Source organism: Oenanthe melanoleuca, chromosome 2, assembly GCF_029582105.1.
Source record: "Oenanthe melanoleuca isolate GR-GAL-2019-014 chromosome 2, OMel1.0, whole genome shotgun sequence".
NCBI classification, from domain to species: domain Eukaryota; kingdom Metazoa; phylum Chordata; class Aves; order Passeriformes; family Muscicapidae; genus Oenanthe; species Oenanthe melanoleuca.
In genome coordinates, this window is record NC_079335.1 from 123,144,001 (window position 1) to 123,160,261 (window position 16,261).

Genomic DNA, 16,261 nt, shown 5'->3' on the forward strand with positions numbered 1-16,261 from the left:
TATATGTGAGTTGTCAGGCTGCTGGATTGGTTTGTTCTTTTGCTTGTTTGGTTTGGTTTTGCTGTATGGGTGGTGGTGGTGGTGGAGATGGGTATGAATGGTTAGGTATATGGTGGTAAAGATAGATATAAAGTGAAGAGGGAAGCTGGTTAGGCTTTGAATTTAAAATGGAAAAAAAATCTGAAGATGAACAGTGCTTTAAGAGGGAAAAAAAATTACCTCTCAAAATATTAAGAAAATGGCTAGAATGCTATAAGGGTTCAAAGAAACTGCAGTGACTCCTGAGCTCTTCTCTGTCAAACCCCAGTTTCTGACATGAAAGGTAATCTTAGTTTTTTCACACCTCCCTAGAGACCTCTGTTTTTTCCTAGTTCTTGATGTCTTGCCCCTATATTGCTAGAAATATACTTCGGGGATTTTTAGGAAACCCATGTCTTTTTTCAAATGGGGAAATTCTTTCCCTAACTCCACTAAAGGCTTCTCATATATCATAACTCCAGTCAAGTGTTTTATAGTTCACAGAAGAACTCAGGTAATTAAATCTTCTGTTTTTTCATTCCTGATGAAAAGAAAGTTGATCTTATCTGAAAAGATACTTGTGCTTGGCCATTAGAAATTCCAGCCCTCACTTGTTTTAAAGTGGAGGTCAGAATGAAGGGGATAGTGTAAGACTCCAACACTTACAGGAGACCTTGAGCACACATCTTGAATAATAGGCAGACAGTTGAGTTTGCATGAGTCCTGCAGGAAAAAGGTCCTTGATCAGTCATGCTGCTGCATTCTACATGAGTTGCAATCTGTAAGTGGTTTTCAAGGGTAACTACAAATAAAGCAGGTTATGGTAATACAGCCTGGAGGCAAAGATCAAAGCTGAGAGATGGGAGGATATAAATACACTTCCTTTACAAATGGCCAGGTGATTCTTGAGCTGTCTGGTTAAATACTTCCCATAATGAAGTAGCAGAAAGCGACAACAGCAGAAAACAGAACAGGTGCTTTCAGCTTGTTTCTGCCATTTATCCTGAGCTCAGTGCCTCCAGATTCTGGCATTGAACTTTCATACTTTTTGAGCAGAAATCCTTAATTTAGGAAGCATAATTGACTATTGCTTAAGCAAAATTGCCCATCAGCATATAGTCCTTGGAGTGTCAATCTGGGAAAAGAAGTTCAAGCATGCTTAGTTCTGTGGAATACTGAACCTCAAAATACTTTTTTTTTTTTTTTAATAAATCCACTTAAAATACTCCACAAAGAGGTATCAAAAACATTTTATATCTGAATTTTATTTTGAGAACAAATAATTTTCATATACATGTCCATGTTATTTTTTGTCTTACAGATGTTGGTGAGTTTGTTAACTTTATGTGATATACTCTCAGATTTCTGTTGTCTTTATATTAATTTTCTATTGCTATGCTAGATGTGCTGAAAAAATTTGAAACTTTTATAATATTTATACACAGAATCACAGAAAAACTAGAGAAATTCATAGGGGCTAAGAATTGACATTGCACTTAAAATAAGTACAAAATGTACCTTAACTATCATTCATCAGCTACATAGTTCAGAAGGCCAAGTCTAGGCTTCCAGTGGGGCTTGGTTCTATGGAAGTGCTCAAAATAAGTTAAGAAAGAAAGCCTTTTGAAGAGAACCTGAAAGAAAAACATAGGTTTCCAAGTTCTTTGAAGTATCTTTAATATCACTCTTGAAAGCATTTCAGGATTTTCTCTTATTACATTGTCGAATTTCACTTATTTTCAGGTTTTAAGTCACATTTCTGAAGCAAGTTCAATTCTGTCATTTGGAGAAGATACACTAACAAAACAAATGGAAATCTCAAGAAATGTCAAATTTTTTTACATTTGTGCAAGTAAATTTAAAAATTATGAAAAATTGCACATTTATGACTTATTCTTTACTTTCTGCTTTAGTTTGTGGCCCCAGTGTCTTCTGCAAATGTGACTTTTCTAAGTATTACTAGAATTCTGGTAATTATGACAAATAATATCAATATAATTTATCATCATTTTTGAAGTAGACTGACTTTGGTTTTTGTTCCATTCTTCATGGTTTTCCTTCCACAGCTTTTCCATAACAGTAGCCATAGAATTACAAAGCTGTCATCGAACCTGGATGAACATGCAGTAAAAAATTCACAGAAGAAATTTAATTGTGTTCATATTTTCCAATTTCCTCAACCTTTCCTCAACCATATCTTCTTTTTATTCTGCTTCACTTACTAACCATGAGCTGAAACACCTTTTCACAAAAAAAAATCCTTTCCTGAAAGACACAGTTTGAAATGGAATTCATCTCCTCATCCACTTTCAGCTATGTCTGTTAAGTGTCTGGCTTTAATTTTTTCATAAAACAGCTTCAAAATACATCATGTGTGCTTCTCTTGTTCTTTCTGACACAATCCTTATTTACTCTATTTGCTGCCTTATTTTTCTTTTATTTAATAATTCCTAGCCAATTATAATCTGTTGCTACCTTTTTATTGCTGAATGAGCAGTTTTTATAATTTTGTTTCAGCATTTCCTCTTTAAACCTTATCACACTCTTTGTATTTCTTAGACTAGAAGAAAAAAATTTATATTATTTTTGCAGGACACCATTTTGTCATGATAATCATTGCCACATTCATCCATCATCATCACAAGATTTAATGCTCAAGAAGTTCCTGTGACTTTCCACTCATTAGATATCCTATGTTGTGGGAAGTGTACTGCCAGAGGCTTTTTACAAAGTCATATATATTTCTTTCAAGTCCATTTTCTATTCTAATGTCATTTTTTGTCCTTCCAATTCAAATCTTGTTCAGATATGTGTATTCAGATATGTGTAACAATCAGTACTGATTGTTTGGGGTTTGGTTTGGCTTGGTTTGTTTGTTTTTTAAAAATATAAAATTAAAGTTAATATCAAATTGGAGTCACTTGACGCTAAGTTATAAAATCTGCTGGGGTCTATAAAAGAAGGAAAGACTCCTTGAAAATGTAATTGTTATTTCTAAAAGGGATTCAGGGATCTCAGTCTATTTGGTATATCCAAAGGGTGGAAGAATGGCATCTTACATCCAAACAAGATGCATCTATAGAATCTTGTGTCTATAGAATTTTGCCTGCTGGGAGAAAATAAGGGGGACACTTTTCTGTAAGAATAAGCAGATTCTCACTGCACTGGTCTTTACAGAGTGAAGGGAAATAGAAAGTTCCTAGTTGCAATCAGCTTGACATAATAGATACATAATGTATCCAGAGAGACAGAGAGCAACCTTGCTTGTTCCCAGGACTTTCTATTTACTATACTCCCTCCTATAAATTGTTAGGCAGACTAACACTTTCTGTAGCAGATCTACTGCTTACTCAGTACTTATTTTGAATGATGCTTGTATACGTGCAGGGGACCAGATGTGTCCTTTCCAAGTGTTAATGAGGAATTGCCATGGATGTATTTCATAAAGGCAGCCTCAGTTCCTTAAAAAAATTATTTGTCATCCTGGCAGTAACTGGTGAGAAAAGCTTGCACACAGGGCATTTATTTTCTTCTCAATAGTGTAAGCTAAGGTCAGAGGTTCAGGCTTCCCTTTACACTGTCTTTGTTGGCTTAACACAGAACAATGCAGAGACTAAAGGGGGAGAAATGCTCATTTTTGTCACGTGCAGTGGTATCTGTTGTGGCCAAAGAATGATAGAGGCCAGAACACTTGATAATTTGCCCGCAGTGATGCTTGTACTCCTTGAGAGTTGTTTGAATTAAACACTGCCAACCAGGGAAAAATCAATAATGTTGTTTAAATGGTTTCACAGGGGCCTTTGTGATGATTGAATATTACTCTTCTTACAAGACCAATAGCTCCTTCCTTTTTTTTTTCAGTGCATGACCAGTAACTAAAGTTATTCAGCATAAGAGTTCAAATGAAAGCTGAGCGTCTTCTCTTCTTACTGTCTTCTTCTACTGACAAATAGTTTTTATTTACTTTTTTTTTAACTAAGTAGAACAAATCAATAAACCTCCCAGAAGCAGAACCATTAACATTCCAAATCATCCCTATTTCCAGCTAGATCTGCAGAAAAGGGCGAGATCAACACTGATTTACACCATCTGAGGATCTACTCCAACATTTCTTTGGGTTAGATGACATTCAATCAATTTACCCATAGAATGATGCACTGTACAAGCAGAACTGCAAACAATACAGATTTTCAGTGTTTGGAATAGCATAAGGTTTTATTTTTATAAATGTTTTCAACTCTTTTGAATAACGAATAGTAGTTTAGAGAATTAATTCATAAGAACTTAGCATCCAAAGATGCTTTTTAAGAGATATGGCAAAAATTTTGATAATTTAAGTAGTATCTTAGAGAAAGCAATAAATCTGAGAAAATCTGTGTCATGCCTATGTGGAGTATCTATTCATTCAGGTAAAGATGCATGATGTGGTAGGTAAAAAATTTATAAGAATCTTGTTTGTACTGAAATAAACCTCAGTCTTCCTCCAACACTGCCAGCTAAACTAGTGCCAGTTTCTGTCATTACTCACATGGACTGACAATGCAGGCCTTGTAGCAATCAAATAGGTGGTGGTTTTCTACATCAATTGTGTACATCATTACAAGAGGGAATGGGAAAATATGAATCACCATCATATCAGTGAAAATGGTCACTTCACTCTTTGGAAATGTATGCTGTCAAATATCAGTTTCCTTCCACACCTCATGAAGTGCTTTAATTCTTGTATGCATCTTTTTCGGAAGTAAATGTAATTTTCCTGCTAGAAGTCACACATGGAGCACAAAAAGAGTGGATGAAATGGAGTCTAGGGAGACAGGATTCCTGGCTTTTTGTCTCTGCTTTTCCACTATTCAACCTTTAGAATATGCCTAGATTTCCCTGCTAAAACTATGACAGCTACAATAACAGTTAACTACAGAAATGTTTTGAGATTTAATTAACTGTTACTTCATTTCAAAAACCTTCATTAACAACTCTCTGATGTGAATGAATTACACACTGTGGAACAATAATGAAGGAAAATATGCCAACATAGGATACAGGAAGCAAACATCCAACAAAAACAAACAAACAATACCTCCCCATGAATGCCTTTACAGTGTTTTTTCACAGTACTGGGATATGAAATTTTTGCAAAAATTTCTATAATATTCCCATCTCCATACTATACTCTTTTGGACTAACTGATACATGTTTTTATTGCACAGCATAACTTCATAGAGTTCTATATATTCATATGCAAACATCTTCACAAGAATCCCTCTTCATCTGCTTCAAATTGTGAAACTCAAACTACGTCTTTTGTAGTCAATAACCACTGAGACAGCTTGAAGTCCCCATCCCAAATTCTGACATAGGAAAACCCAATGAATTCAATAGCAGGAACCACCTTGATTCAAAAAATGCACAATTTGAAACTAACGTATACCCCTAAACCCCTTGTTATGCTTCCAGAGGAAGGAAGATTTGGGATTTATTTCTTTTCCTTTCTGATTCTAAATTTTTACCAATTAAAAACCAAAAAACAAGCAAAAAACCCCTACCACAATCAAAAGTCAAGAATAAAAGTTGAGTTTGCATAAGAGGGTCATAACATTCAAATAAGAAATAGAGCATAAATTGTCTTCTCACGTTTCCAGTATATCATCATGACATGATAATGTATACATCTGCATCACTTCATTTCTTATGAGTTTGTCTTTTCATTTTCCCAGATTCTATCAACAAACAGAAAGTACAGATGAGACACAAACACCAAATAATTGAAGGAAAAAAATACCAAGTTGTCTTTTAAGTATCAATACAGTTCTAGCATTGGGGAAATACTCAGGATAGTCCAGATGCAAAGTAGCCTATCCATCTTTAAGTACTTGGTATATACATGTCATAGGCCCTCTGTTGGAAAAGGGAAAGGCCTTTATCTTAAGGTTTGTATACTCCACACTTGGTCCTTCAGCTGGGCTGTAGTGGGGAGATTCTCAGCTCAACTTTGTTGCTGTCTTCTTGGAGTCAGCCAAACCATTAGTTGCCATGCCCATGGAGCAAACTAGCAATTCAAAAAAAATACAACCAACCTCATAATTTAGAAATTATTAGCTTTTTAAGATCTAATCATTTTCCATCTAATGAAAATCTTAATTAAAAATGCTTATGTTAGTTAATTTATTATTTTTTTAATTCTGTAGCTGATAAAAAATTCTAATATCTGGATTGTCTTATATGTGACATTTGCTTTCATGAGCCATGCAGTTATCAGAAGCTAATTCTGTTGAGAAACTAATCAGGGAAGGTGTTACACAAATGCAAAACATATGATTAAAGAGAGGGAAGGCAAAGCTCATGCAAAGAACTGAATATTATAATGAAATTGCCACTGAATGGAGATGTGAGGGCTTCAAACTCAGTTTAATTAGGCCACTGAGTGGAATCCCTTAAGACTGACAGGAATTGAACAGCTAATAATCAGTTTGTTCTTTACTGATTACCAGCTAATCATGTTCCAAACACAACCCCTTTCCCCTTTCTCATTATGAATACATTTGCAAGCCTTTTTTCTAATTTCTGCACTTTTATGGGCACACAACTCCTAATCAGACAACTTCAAGAGCTTCAACTACTGTCTTTAAAAGCCCACCTATTGTTTATGCTGCAAATATTTGCATCCTTCAGCATCACACTGGTAAACACTGGCTGTGCTTGTAGGAAGTGATGAGAAACCCAATTATGCAAGAGCAGCACATTCTGTTACCTAATTTTCCAAAGTTGATTTCCATATTCCAGGAGCTGAGGGTGCCTCTTCTGAGTACTGTAATTCTATGTACAAAGAAAACCCATTTGCATTCAGAATTTCATGCATACCATGGCATTGACATTTTAGACCTGTTCCTGTGAAGCTCCTTTTCTATGGAAAGGAAGAATAAATGTACTTTTTATATGTCAGCTTTCACATGAACTGTAAGATCAGATTTTCATCTATACCCCTTTTAAGTAATTTGAAAGACAGCTATTGACTTCCTTGGACCTTACATCTGACCTGTCATGTTATGGACAACAAAGTGATATGGTTTGAGTGTTAGCTGACAAGAGAAGTAGAAAGCAGCTAAACCAGTAGAAAAGTATCAATCAACTGCAATGGGGTGAACAGGTTATCTGGAATATTTTTAGATAAGATCTGTCATGAAAAGCATTGAAGTGTTCATTGTCTTTTGAAAAACAATAGGCAGTTGGGTGCCTAAATTCTATACATATCTCAGTTTTCATCAGTAGAATTTCCTAAATTCCCTATAAAGTTTCTATACTTATATAAATACTAAGGACTTGTGTTACCTTAACACACCTAAGCAGTTCAGCACAAAGGCCATGAATATGTCTCATCAGGATCCTCAGACCCTGTTAGCAGCAATCCCATGTCAGGAGTAATCTCTGTAGACAGCACAGAGGGCAGGAATGCTTTTATTAAAGATCCCAGTGAAACAAGAGGTGCCTGTGCACTTCCATCTGTTCTATAGTTCAGAGACTAGAGGACCTTTGTAGAATTCCTCAGCATGAGAGGATTCAAGCATGCATCCCCTCCCTACAAGGCACCACACTTTTTCAGGCAATCACTTATTTTCACTCTCCAGCTGTGTCTTTGAAATTTGGGGAAAAAAATAGAATTATTTAGTATTTTTGTTTGATCCAGAAAAAAAGGAGCAATGGGAAATATAATTTCTTCCCATTCAACAAATCAGGACACCTGCAGAGGAGACCTGTGCTCTGAGCTGTTTACTTGGACTGTTTCTGTGTCTCACATGATGAACACTTAATGCTATCTATGTGTAATTCCATGCAGGTGAGAGACAAAATACCTCACAAAATACACTTCTTTAGAACACCAGCAAACATCATGTCTGTGACAAAATAATCACTAAATTCAGCCAAACATTTCCCAGTGATCTTATGGATGTGGAAAGAGCAAATAGCAGGGCAGTGGGTCACAGTGATGTCATGAGAAAAGCTATCATGTATCTTGTTATTACTACAAAGGTCCAAATTCTTTCAACACTAGTTTTAATTTTTCTTGTCCATTTTTAACATTCCTTTGGCTGTTCTTTTCACTAATTACTACTGCAACAGTACACATATAACATCTGGTAGCTGGCAAGAGCATGTTGGAAATAAATTTCATCTCACTGAATCAGTTAATATGTTATTGTTTGTTTGGGGTTTTTTAATTATTCACAAGAAAAGGTTTATTTTCTCTTCTTCAGCTGAGTCTTATAGACAAAAATCAACACAAAAGGAAAAAGAAAGAAATAAATCTTTAAAGAAATATCTTTAATTTTCACAGGCATAATATGTGGTTGCAATTAATGCTTTTTGCTATTAATTCTAAATTTTAAAAGAAATTCTAATATTTTAGCATTTCTTTAAAATTCTTCCCCCCCCCAAAAAAAAAACCACCTTCTTGAAGAATTATCTCATTTCCTTCTTAGGGAAAATAACCCTATATTGAAAAAATAAGCAATAAATAAAATAAAAAGAGATGAAATCAGTATAATAATTAAAATATAAAACTTTACAGAAATAATTTTTTCCCCTGGCCTAGCTCTTTAAAGAAATAAATAAATAATTAAAGGGAAAGAAGGAAGCAGTAAAGTGACTACATTAAGAAGCTGATTGATGTGTTGCTCCTGCAAGATGTTCAGCAAGCTTTTCTCTGGAGAGACTTTATTGGTTTGCTGGTGCTAAATTTTCCAAACATATATATATCTTCTGATGCATGGCAAGTTTGTCACTGTTGAGAAACTACGTCAGCCAAGTTAGAAAAGTTAAGAGCCTGTAAAACTTAAGTCATCCAGAACTGCCACTAATGGAAAAAAATATAGAGAGATATTAAAGAAATTCAAAGTTATATGAAGGTTGAGGTTTTAGATGGATGAGGGTAAAAGGTGAGTAGCACAGGCATTGCATTTGCAGATTGTTTAAAATACATAGGAAAGAATAATTTAAAATACAACAGGATGTCAGATCACCAACTCAATATTTTCCTTTTAAAAGGAAAAAAGCCTGTATCCTATAAAAATCTCCTCATGCTGTCATTTATGCTCTTTGTATATAAAGTTTAGCAGTACAAGGAAGCTTAAACAGGCAGTGAAAAAAATAAATAAAGTATTAATTAATGAAATTAAATTATTTTGAGAAATAATAAATTAGTAGTTTAATTATTAATTAAATAAATCCTGTCTGAATTGGGTTTGTTCAGCCTGCAGAAGAAAAGGCTTTGGAGTGACCTAATTGCAGCCTTCCAGTACCTGCAGGGAGCCTACAAGAAAGATGGAGAGAGACCATTTACAGGAGCATGGAGTGACAGGAGAAGGGATGAGGATTTCAAACTCAGAGACAGAAGGTTCAGATATTAGGAAGAAATTCTTTATTGCAAAGGTGGTGAGCTACTGGAACAGGCTGCCCAGAAAAGCTGGGGATGGCTCACCTCTGGAAATGTTCAAGGATGAGGCTTGGAACAACCTGGGCTCGTGGAAGGTGTCCCTGCCCAGGGCAAGGAAGCTGGAACTAGAAGATCTTTAGGATCCCTTTCAACCCAGACTGCTACAATTCTATGAAAATTAGAATAATGAAAAAAATAGGTTTGGCTTTCTCTAGAGCCTTAAATCTACATAATTTAATTCTACAATTTTTTTTCTTTTTTTAGAAAACCTTGATTTTCTTCCTTAGCACAAGTTAATTAGCACTGTTTTCCACAAGATTTTTTTACTTGGCACATTCTTATGATTTTCTCCACTCATTTCATTTCTGACATTCAAAAAATGATGGAGTTTGTCATTGGTCACTGAAGAAAAATTCAGGTGTTTTCTCATTTTAAACAGGTTTTTCTCTGTTTTACCATTTAAGTGAAGCATAAAGAGTTTTTTTTTTCTTTAATAGTTTAAATTTAAAGGAAGTTACTGGACTAAGTTTTTTTGTGTGTATGCCATTTCTCTATTTTCAGAAAGGAGTAATGCTGGAAAATATCAGCTTTCTCTCCTGGAAAATCATATTTTTATATGCAATTCTTGAACATGGTCTCTGAACAAGATTTTCAATTGTGTAAATGACCATTAACAAAATTGGATATAGGCTGGAATATGTTATATAACAACAGAATGTTCTGTCATCTAATAATGAAACAAAATATCATTAAACCTGGGCAACTAAAAATGCAATCTAGATTTAAATCTTTCAGAATTCACTCGTGCTTTACCTATAAATATTCATGGGCAACATAGGCCTGTCAAAGAAGGTTGATAAATTCAACGGGTTTTGTACATCAAACACTTATTCTTCATATCTTTGTGTTCCCTTTATATTTCCTCATCAAGTATGTCCAGGACAACCTATTTCTGAACCAGAGTACAGTGCTAGTGGTTGGGACTTGCTGTACAACAATCCATTCACCTTTGAGATCACTGCCCTTCCTAAAGCAGGTGAAACACACAGGTTAGAAAAGAAGGCACAGCCATGGGACAGCACGTTGGTAAAAACAGAATATAATCAGCCGGACAACTGCATAATATACTTTTAAATTATATTTAAGCATGTATTCTGCTATTATGGGAGTAGTAGATGATACTAATTTACCACTAATCAGACAGTATTATCCACCAAGAGCAGGGTCTGCCAGTGAATTGTTACATGGGTAAAAAGCTGACAGATTACTTTCCACTACAGCGTGCAGAAATAAGAGGTCTTTACAAATGACATGCCACAGCCATGAAAGCCAATGACACAGGGAGCACTTAGAGCTGATAAGAAGCATTTACTTTCTGCCACTTCAAAAGTGAATTCTCCCTGGGATGCCTTTAATCCTACCTGGCACCTTAAACCCAGTGCTCTGCACTGCAGCAAGAGGAGATGAAAGCAAAAGGGCACAGGCTGGAGAGAGACATGGGCATTTAACAAGACAGGCAATACATGTGACTGATCATCTGCTGACATAAAATATAGCAAGAGACAATGGAACCATGGGGAAGTAACAACAACAACAATAATTATTGTAATTCCAATACTATTTAATCAAATCTGTTTGGGGGACTGAAGCTTTAATCAGTCACAGCAATTGCCCACATTGCTGGAAAGTGTTCTTGTATTAGGATGACAATGGAATGATTAAAAAATTAAAGAGCTGCTCTCTTTTGCAGTGAAAAAGTTGTATGTCCACTAGGTAACAAGCAGATCACCAAAGCAAGCAGGGACCTGGATCTCTCAGATAGCAGAAACACATTGCTGTAGAAAATGGTCCAAAGTTGCTTTCTTTCCAATCTCCTCCCTCCTGCTAGGACCATTTGGCTGTGAGATATCACCACATTGTCATGATACAAACACTTCCAAGTTTTGGCTAAGACACAGAACCATTAAATGTAAACCCCATCAAACTAAATAGTAAACCAATAGGTGAACTGATTTTTTAAATTATCATTTCATATTGTCAAAAGGCAATGTTAATTCTTAATAAAGATATCTATCAGTTCCTTCCTAATCTGAAGGTGTGCATCCAGGCTTGGTTAGGAGACATCATTGCCTTGATAAGTCTTTGAAAATGTCATAACTTTGTGCTCTTCAAGGATAAGGAGTAAAAATATTTTCCATAACATACTAGATCTCAAAGTTTTCTAAAAGTTTATCAGCATTAACAGTGTTGTATTGCAGGTGTAATTTGTGTATGTGAAACAAGATTTCCAGCTGTTCTTCACTATTGTGGATGAACACAACCCAAAGACACAGTTTATGGCATCAAGCAGAATTAAAGTAAGATCTTTAGATTGCACTGATCCTTTTAAACATGGTGCACAATTAAAGAATGTGGATTCTTTTCCCAGTGGATCAGCATGAGGAAGGAAACCTTATAATATTTTTTTAGTAAAAGAACTAAGGACCTACATAGATGATGGCTTAATATTTCTAGTAAATGTATTCTTATCAAGAAACAGGTCAAGTCACACATGGTCTCTGCATGTACTCATGGTCCTTTTAAGAAAATTATATAGCTTGAGTCTTCAGGCTTTATATAGACTATCTGGTTATAACTTTTGTGTCTCATTATTTCTTATTAATCTCAAGGTAACTGAGAAGGAAAACAATTTATTACATATAAATTTTTATTATTATGTAATTTAAATTATATAAACAAGTAATCTTGTACTGGCACACCACTGCAGAAGAATTGTCATAGTTATAATTATTTATGTTTACTGTGATTTACTGTCACTTTTTAGTTTCAGTGAATCATGGGGTAATGTAAATGCCATTGTATTTGCAGGACTAACTTTTAACTGGATAACCATAGGATACAGCTATGATAAAAATAAACAAACCAAAAAGCATGCCACTGTTGTAAGCTTCCTGTGAAATCCTAATACAATATTTAATACATATATCATTCCAAAGTATTAGAAGAGAACTCTGACACATTCACCTTTGTTGGAGGAAACAAAGCTGTGACACAGATGTTCCAATTCTGCTGATCTTCCTCTGTTGAACCATTCTGTCCATAAGAAGTACCTCAGAGGCATTGTTCCCAAAATATCACACTACTTTATGGAAGAAAGTTGACAGAATCTTGATCAAAGTAAATATATGATTGAAAGTGGTAATTTGTACACATAAACTAAAGATAAAGAGGGAAGAAATAAATTATTATGAAATAATTCTAGCTAGAGAAAAAGCTGCTTCCAAGTATAAATTCTTTCCCATAATGGTGAGGAACTTTCCTGTTACATTAGTATTTATGATATACAGATAGACATATTCATAGTCTTTGTAGGCTTTTCAAATGTAGGCAATCAAAAAGACAAAATGTAAAAACTTTTAAAAGCTTTTTTTACATATTACATGTAATTATATAATTGTATTTATTCAGAGGAAATTCTATTTGCTTTGTGTTGCAAAATCCAATAGCTATGTGGGCTTTAAATTATGGGGTAATTATATGCTGCAGTTAAGAAAAAGCTGCTAGTACTTCAAATCTAATCCTGTTTGATGTATTTCACCCATTTTTGCAACATTAAAGAACTTGCTTAAAATAGTTGCACTTCATCACTTTGAAATTTCAGGACAATGACAACTGAGATAAACTAGCATCACTCAACAGTATGATCCCCTGTGTTTAAGGATATGGTGACCATTTTCTGTAGTTTCTGTTCATCTTCCTCATTATTTTGACAAGTTTTAATACTATTCATCAAAGAACACATACTAAGTATATACTTTGTGGTTATCAGGGGAATTTTGAAACTCATAAAATTGTATCATTATTCTTTACCTGAAGTGAGTGATTGGTGCTCTGTGCCATGAATCTTCCTTTTAATAGGCTATTGTAGGCATTGAAAGAAATTTGAAAACTTTCCATGTTGCTTAAAACACAGCACTCTTAAAGACTAATCTCCAATACCTTTAATTATCTTGGCAGGAGATCACTGATGGGTTCAGCCTTGTCCAGCAGTAGGTCTGTCTTGGAGCTTCTCATATTGTGCACAGCTTTGGGCATCTTCCCACAGAGATCACCCCTGTAGCCCCTCCACTCCCAAAACCTTTCCTCACAAACCTCACACATCAGTGCTGCATCTTTTGAGGCAGACATAAAGATTCAGCTTTTCTTCTCTGACCAGAGGAGTTTCCAAAAGCAGAAATGGATGCTTCTGGCTCTACTTGCAGAAACTGCTGATGATGTGAAAACCTGTGTAAGCAACAGGTCCCTAGAGAGCATCACAGAGATCTCTGTCCCTCTGCCAGTAGTCACTAGCAGACAGCCCACAGCTGGATGGCAGTGTGCCCAGCTAGTTATGCCCAGTCACAGTTCACCAGGGACTTGGCACAGCCATCTCTAGCCAAGGTGTTCTTGAACTTTTCCCTGTGGCAAGAGCCAAAGTTCAGCTTAAATACCCATGTGACAAATATCCCTTACTCCTATTTTCTTCCCCAAACTCTTTCCATTCCCTGCTTTCTTTCCCATTTCTGGGCTCTGTTCTCACTCATGTGCAAAATTAAATCCATTCCAGACCTCTGTTCCTTTATGTCTCAGCAGAGAACACATGAGGTATACAGAGGGAAAACAGTGTTTTTAATGGAACTAGACACTCTTTTTCTTTATTTGCTTCTTGGTGATGACTCTTTATGCCATGCCTTGCATATTCTAAGTGCATTTGATCATGGATATATGTACCACCTACCAGTATATATTTTTCTGATGGCTTTGTTGATCTCAGCTCTATGAGGTGATTTAGAGTTATTTAGAATCCAGTGGCATTTTAACTGGAAACATCACAAAATTCTTCTTAACAGCTACCACGAGTAGGAACCTTTCTGATCTTTATAAGTCAAGAGATATGTGCATTGATGAGACATTATGAAATATTCTTAATGACTTTTTAAGGCTAGGAAAAGCATTAAATACTAGTATACTTTTATGTCCTACTGAAAGGAAACATGCAAGACTTTGAACAGATCGTGTTTCAGACAGCTACCAATTTATAGTGGTAGTCACTGTAAAAATATTTACTTATTATTTTTCTTTAGATACTGCCACTAACCAATTCTATTCCTCACAATGCCAGGAAAACTAGGGATATGGACAAAATTATTTACTTAAGTTACAGGTTGCTAATTTTCAAATGTGTCATTTTCTTGAAATTTTGAACAATGGACTGACATGTACACAGATTGGTAGGGCTCATTTCCTCTGTGGAACAGCTATTTGTAGGCTATCACTACCTTCATGTAGGAAAGAATGGAGAGGATAACAAGTAGAAGCTGAAAGCAACTGACAAAGGAATCTGAGCAGAACTGTAGTTTTCCTGACAGTGCAAACCCATCCTGAACAAAGTACTGCACCATCCTGGTTAGGAAATTGGGGATAAAAGTAACAGTGACACCTGACAGTGTGATGAACTCTCACAGTCCCTTTGGAGCAACCATTTTATATTCTCCATTCCTTTTTAATCATTCCAGTCACCTACAGGCAATTCCCTCTACTATTGTAATAGTAAAAAGTGGAGATATTTTTAGCTGGTGAAGGTTCATTTGACATTTTGAATGCTTTCATCATATTATTTAGGATAGAAACACTGTTTCTCACTAAATAAAAAGATTCCAAGTACAGTAGATTCAACACAAGGTGGCAAAGAGCTTTGATTATGATATTTCAACTGTGTGAGATCTGACTGTAAAGGTTAAAAGAAAATTCTGTTACTCTGTGGGAGAACAATCTTCAGCACAAAAGCTTTTTACTACCTAGGACTTTACTAAGTTTTAATGCTGATTTCCCTCACTTTTCTTTTCAACATCAGAACATCTCTATTAATGTCTTTTAGACTAGGACATCATGCAGGGAATTAAAAGGGCACTACAACCTGGAAATTGAGGTCTATTATCACAATCTACTTAATTATAAAGTTATGCTTGTATATATAGACACCTAATAAAAGCATGAAAGGGAAATGGCAAAGGTGTTACATTCTGACAAGTGTTCCCCAGACTGACAATAAATATGGTTTTCCTGCTACCTAGGCACACACTTTAATGCTGCAGAAAAATACACAAACACCTGCTCTCAGCAGTTGACTCTTGATGAATCCTGAGTAACAGCTCAAGTCTGTCCCCTAACTGCGTGGGAAGAGACAGGGGGATAGCAGGTCCTCACAAATTTCCATCACACATCCAGACATAGAGGGGAGCACTCAGGGCTTTAGTTTAGGTCATATAGCACCAGGACCTACAGGTGTAGAGGTGTAGTGCCCTCCCCTGATTTCAGTGCTGCCAATGTCCTGTCACTGGCTCTGCCCCCGAGCTGAGGCCAAGCACATCAGCTGAGCGCTGCTTGGTGAGTCTGCACACACCTCTGTCCTCACTGCCTGAAATCCCACTGCCTACCAGGGAAGAAGAATGGCATCATGTGGCCCTGACTGTCCTAGAGTCCTGTGGGTATCTGGTACTGACATCAAGCAATACAAGGGATGCTTGTCTCCATCAAAAACCTTCCTTTCGAAGATCTCCTTCCAGGCAGTATTTGGTAACTTCAGTAGCACCAGCAGATACAAATCTCAGTTCTATTCCTGTATGGAGAAATCCCTTTTCCACAGGATTCTTACTAGAAGGTAATTTGTTCCACTTATTCATTTAACTACACTTTATTTTACATTTAATTAATTTTTGCCTTCATGACAGTACCTTGAATAATCTAAATTGATATTTGTTCAGTGGCTTGTGGAGA